This window comes from Atractosteus spatula, chromosome 13 (genome assembly GCF_055471065.1).
Source record: "Atractosteus spatula isolate fAtrSpa1 chromosome 13, fAtrSpa1.hap1, whole genome shotgun sequence".
NCBI classification, from domain to species: domain Eukaryota; kingdom Metazoa; phylum Chordata; class Actinopteri; order Semionotiformes; family Lepisosteidae; genus Atractosteus; species Atractosteus spatula.
The window spans coordinates 33029866-33036241 of NC_142718.1; the positions used below are offsets into that span (position 1 = coordinate 33029866).

The following is a 6376-nucleotide window of genomic DNA, read 5'->3' on the forward strand; positions in this document are numbered from 1 at the left end:
GAAAGCTAGATACTGTAAGTAAACGTTTATCCTTAAGTTTGCTATTAAATGCATGTTGCCTTTTGCTCGGATAGGTTGTGATCTTGGGTTTCACTGTTATGCTGAGGAAACTAAGATGCAGTACAAATTAAAAACTATGGCTGTAGTTTCTGCACTTTACGGGTGTCTGTCTTATATTAAGACATGGATGTTAAACAACAGCTTTGTCTTAACCTATACTGTAAGTGAAGTTAAACTCATAGATCTCTCAACACCATCTCTGCAAAGTCGATGACTTCAGTGTCATTATTGATGATGCCAAAATTAAGCAATTTGCAGAAGTTAGAAACTTTGGTACTTCTGACCCTGTGGTGTAATTTGAAGCTCATGTGAGGAATGGCACCAGGGTGTCTTTTTTCCACCTGCCTAACATTACTCTGTTAAAGATATTTGCTCTATCCAAAGCCTTTATTTAATTAACAGACTACTGTAATGCCTTGGTGACTGGGGTATCTACTGTGGTACTAAACAGGCTTCAGAATGTCCAGAAATCTGCAGCTTGTGTTCTAACTGCAATTACTCTGCAAATAACCCCTGTACTCAGTAAACTGCACTTGCTCCCAGTGAAATTCAGAGTGGAATCTAAGGTTCTCCTGTCCACATGTAATGTAATTATTGTATGTGCATTGTCCAGTACAATCTAAGATATGCGGATTTATTTATTTCTAAGCTGAAAACAAAACAATTTCAAAGTCTCTTCAAATTTAGATATTTTGCTAATACTAATAATGCTGTTTATAATTTAGTATTGTTCAGATTACATTAGTATTCATTTTAATGCTGCTATTTGTATTACACGTTTGCTATTGTACGGCACTATGAGGTTTTGAAAAGTGCTTACATCTCGTGTATTATTATTGCTCCTCTCAGACATCCACTATTCCACTCACACCTTGGTTTCCAGCTAAGGGACTGTAGTAGACACATTATTATTTTATTTGGAGATGTGATGTTTTTTTTCCATTTTGTATTTCTTTAAAAAGGCTTGATGGAAAAAATCTGCAATGTCACACAGGTCTAGCAAGGAATGATATGAAAATGGTAAGCAATGGTTAATGGTAAACAGTAATCAAAACCCATAAAGAATGTCAGGCTGTTAAGAAAAAGAAAACTAACACGTTTAGGAGAATAGGAGAAATTATTTTCCATTACAGTTTATTTTATCACAGTGTGTAAAATGGAGTGACTTCTTCCACTTTTCTATGGATAAACACTTCCAAGTGTTTATTGACAAAAAGTACAAGTTTGTCATAAATATTCTAGGCAAAAAGCACTGTGCTGAGTGATGACATGCAGCCTTTATGACCAAATTGCTAAGATTTCACTATGTTTGAAGAATGTCTTAACTGAGTTTGTGTTTCAGAAAAACGAGCCAGAACAGACATATATCACAGAAGAATCTTATGTTAACATGTGTGTCAAATTTAAATAGCTTTCCAAAGAGATGGAAAAATGGAAACTCCCCTCCTTTATCCTGTGATGGTTTATTAAAAAAAATATATATATGCATTTTGCATCTTAAAAAGTCAGAAAAATGGTCTTCGGTTTCAGTTCAAATAAAAATAACTAAAATCATAATGGGAAAATTATAAATGGGAAAAAAAATAAATGGGAAAAAATTACCCTGCACACCCTCAGGTCAGAAAAGCAGGCAGCTTGTGGTGGTCCATAGTGAGAGTGAGGGTAACTTTTAATGACAACCAAGCTGAAAACAGCTGCTGAAACTTAGCCTTTCACTGCTGAGGAGGAAATTTATCACTGCTTCCAGAAAATAGGTCACCTAATTGTAGTTCAGTAACTCATTTTATATAATAATAATTTGTTAATAATATTCTGAAATTAGAAATTCAGTACTTGATTACTTCTGCGGAGGATAAGGTGATGAGCCCTGTCTAATTCTGTCTTATGTTTATATGCAGCGCTGGCATCTAAACTGCATGCTGCTTCTCTCACTCCAAATTCACACACGAGGGTTCGGAAGGTACAGTAAAACTGTAAAGAGACATCTTAAAAATGCTTGAGTGCTGCAAACCAAGTCATTGAAGCTGTTCCCACCCAGCCCACACAATGCCTTAATTGCAGTCACTTCCTCTAAAGAGCTGCCAAATCCATTGTGTTTGGAAGCCTCCATGAGGTCACCTTTCCTTTGCAGCACTGAAGCTTGTGGAAACGTTGGTCCCGTGAGGTCATACGCGATCACATCTGCTTTCTCTGAACCCTGGCCTGCAGCCCCTTCACTGAAACATTAAACGGATATACGGTGGAAAAAAATAAAATAATGCCCGCACTGTACATTCTGTTTTAACATATGATATGCTGTAAGACCTAAAAATACCAATAAAAACATTTTCCATGTTAGGCAGCTGACATCACCTAATTGTCAACTAGCAACTCCTACTTAGACTAGCCTTCTAATGATCATCGCAGTGGAAAAAAGCATCTTACAGAAGAATTACTAATATTAACATAATCCCAATTATTATAATAACAGTGAATAGATAAGAACACATTAACATTATCTAGTCAGAAGCATACTAACCCCCACGTTCCTCTGAGGGAGTCTGGAGAGCGCACAGCCCCCCCTTGTGTCTAGCTCATGCAATGACTTTGCATTTCACAGGTCACTCAACTAGGTGTGATCACTGCCTCGCTGTTCCACTGAGAGGTGACTTCAGTTGTGAACTACAAGTCTTGTGTAAGAGGAGAGACATAATTAATTTATTGTAACATATTAATGACTGAGTATTTGGCATTAAAGCATGAACTGAACTGAAGTACCTAAAAAAAGCACAGAAATGTTCGTTACCTTAGGCAGAGTGAAGGATGATCGACATTTATATTTTTAGGAACAAGTAATAGGTTTAATCCATGCTGAAAAGAGAAGAAAGAAAACGCAACGTTTTGGCCGTGGAGCCTTCTTCAGGTGTGTTTTATTTATATTTTTATTTCACTTACAACTTTAGGTTCAATGGAGACCTAGTATTTATTGAAATAAGACTACAACCTCTGACAACAATAATAATAACTAATTTTTAATTGTTAAAATAATTAACATTCTTACATTTTTTTATACTGTGTTTTTTTGCCTCTTTTATTTTTAAAAAGCTTGATGCACAGAGTCATAGGACCATATTCACAATCTCTCATCTTCCATTTTCATATACAGGTGGTACAGTAAGTACAGAAGACTGTGCAGTGTCCCCATAACACTCTGTGACTGCTCAGTCTTGATCCAATGATCCAGTCCTGTCAAAAAGCAGTTGTCTTGCAAACTCTGGCCAAAGTTCACCAAAAGACCAAGTATGGAAGATGCCAGCATACTGGGGTCTGTCTGTTGGGAGGTCATGCTGCCTGTAGCTGAACTGACAGGATCATAGACCCTGATGTGTAGAATAAAGGATCTCTGTGTGGGGTTCACAGTGTGGCTTGTTATTTGTTGCCTGAACAGGCAGAAATATCTTTTGTTTTTCTTCTTTTTTTAATTAATTTTATTAACTTTCATTTGGTTTTCACCTCACAATCTTGTAAACCTTTATCAAACTTTAATTTAGTGCAGGCATCTTTAAAGGAAACCAAGGCCTAAATCTCTAGAGAAACTCTGCCAAGAATCGTGATAAACAAGGCATGCAGTGAAAGTCTATGTTCTGTTCTGTGACTAGTAACTCAACTGAAAAACACAGTTCAAGAAGACAGCATGCTTCCCCTGGGGTAAGTAGTTTCATTTTAAACTACAATGTTAAAAGTCAGAGGCTCTCTGTTATTAACCTGCTAGGGACCTCAGCAGGCTGAGGCCCTTACCTGCATCACACTGAACTAGCAAACAAAATACACTCAGAACTGTAGAATCACATTTCATGTTTGACCACATATATAAACACAAAAATGGAAATGCATCAATTAATTTGATTTATTTTTTTGTCTATTTTGGTCTAATGTCTTAGAATGAACCCTGTCCTTCATGTGCTTCTAAGGTCATGAAAACGTTAGCAAACTTTTCACTACTAGATATACAATAAATCTTATTGTCTAAATCAATAAGTTCTTGCCTAGAGAAGACCATACTCAATACTCAATTGATTGGAATCACAACAAAATAGTTAGTAGGTAAATAACCTGACATAAATATAAATTACCTCTTACCTCTAAGATACAAGTTGAATAACTCCATTTGGTGTTGTGCTGTAGCCATTAATTAATGGAGGCAGAATGCTGGTGTCAAGGGCCCAGTAGTTTCTAGGTGTTATTTCTTCATTTAAATGTGCACACTAGCAAGGAGACAGCTCCAGCTCACCTGAAATGAAACAATATGCACTGTGCCTGTTCTCAAAGTTCCTTTTAATGGGCATATAAGATACTACCAGTTTGTGCCTGAATATACTGTAGCATATGCTACAAAAGACAGGTTCTATTTGAGTAGTGACCAGCAGGGGGCATTATATGATAAGAGATGGAGTAAAGGCACTGTGAAGGGGGGGTATTATCAGGGTTAACCACTATAGCGAATGCTGGCATGGAATGTTACATGAAGTAATATAATAGGCACAATTACTATATTAAGAGCTGGACAAAAAATGATCTCAAACAGTAATACATTTTAAAAGATGAAAGTGATTTACATTGTGATGGCTTATCCATAAATCCCATTTTTCTTATTTAAAAGTGTTTTCTGCCTTTTTACAAGTAAAGGTAACAGTGTGTGATCTATAGGGTGGTAAAGTTCATTCACTGAGCTTTGTTGGCCAATACTCATTGATCTGGATGAGAGGGCAAAATGCCAGCTCAACACGTTGTTGCAGATTGAAAACATCCTTAAAGCTATCAAATGAAATACCACATTTCTGGACTTTCACTGTATTTGAAGAACAATGAGTGAAGATCAAAGCCTATTTCTTACTTTCCTTTATTGGTATATTTTATAAATCATCAAGTCTGCCACAATTAGTGCATTTTTGCAAAACATGCGTAAATGTTTCCTAGTTTGTTGACGTTAACAATAATATTTTTGTTAACTCTGCAGTGTAAGACACAGATTCACTCTAAAACCTGAACTGGACGAGACAATTTACACTACACTGATGTTTCATCAACTTAAGGTTCTGTCTTCTGTATTTAGACTGTGATCTTTTTTCTCCTGTATTTCCCCTTCTACTTTTTTGTGATATTAACATGCCATTTTAAACATTTGTTTGTTTTATTGAGGGTGTTACACAGTAAAAGACAATAATAGAAAGCATAGAATTACAAATGCCCTGTTCCTGTTCAATGAATTATACTAACTCCAGATTCAGCCTTAAATGTACTGTTAACTGCATTACCAGTGATTATGTAGAGGCAAATGTTTAATTACATGTACGCTACAATTTCTATTAATTGCTGCCTGGAGGAAGAGTGATCTGTCAAGTCTCTGGCACACTGCCCATGTGAGGACAGCATAAGGCAGAAGAGACAGAAACTGAAAGACAGCGGTTATATGCTGTCCCCATGCACATCCTGAAACTTTGGTGTACACATAAATTAATTCCAGCTGTCTCCTTACACGTAAACCATTTTGGTATTCATCTTAAATTACATTTGCAGTACAAACTGTGATGAAGTTCAATAATAAACCCTTACCTTGTTTCCTTCAGTACACTACAATCCATACAAATTCCAACTACTGTTTTAAAGTAGTATTGTCCTCTTGTGTTGTAACTCATGATTTCACCTAAAAAAAGTAAGTTTAAAATGTGTTAACATAACGTACAACAAATTGAGTGTAATCTCAGTTTAAGTGAATACAGCAGCATCTTCTGATCTAAATCCCTGTCTGAATAAACTCATGAGTGCCCCTCATTCTCGGCTGCATTTGCACTATGAACCTGTTCTGTAAGGAGACGACTTTCCAAATCCCCTCTATACCACCTTCACCTTTCTTTTTTGACAACAATTGATTAGCTTAAGCAAAGGAAGACAAAATGGAAGGACCGTGCTTTGATATGAAACAGAATCATGTGTGCTGCTGTAAGGGTTGTATGCAGGTTCTCATTTTTGCCTGTGCTGGCTGGCAAAGTTGAGGGTGGCTGAGTGCCAACGGTATTAGGTGGCAGAGAGAGAGAAGTCCAGCACTACAAAAGGTTCTGGCTGATACAGACAGCACATTTTAAATTGTGTGGAATAAAACAATGGGAATGGATTTTTTTTCTGCTGAACATTGAAAAACATAATAACACCCTTATGTGTCCCTCAATTTCTACCTTGAAACAACCGAGGACTAGAAACAGCTCGAAGGTGTAGTGTGTTTCTGTTACCAGGACTTCCGAGAAATTATTACTGAATGGTGCATCATTGATAAGAACAG

General features: G+C 36.6%; 1 long non-coding RNA gene across 1 annotated transcript; it reads left to right on the forward strand.

Moving 5' to 3' along the window:
- Positions 1 to 1049: 1049 nt before the first annotated feature.
- LOC148822243 (uncharacterized) lies at positions 1050 to 3367 on the forward strand. The gene is made up of 3 exons (XR_016093887.1): positions 1050 to 1080; positions 2886 to 2962; positions 3206 to 3367. It is a non-coding gene; the product is annotated as an uncharacterized LOC148822243 (long non-coding RNA).
- Positions 3368 to 6376: the final 3009 nt, after the last annotated feature.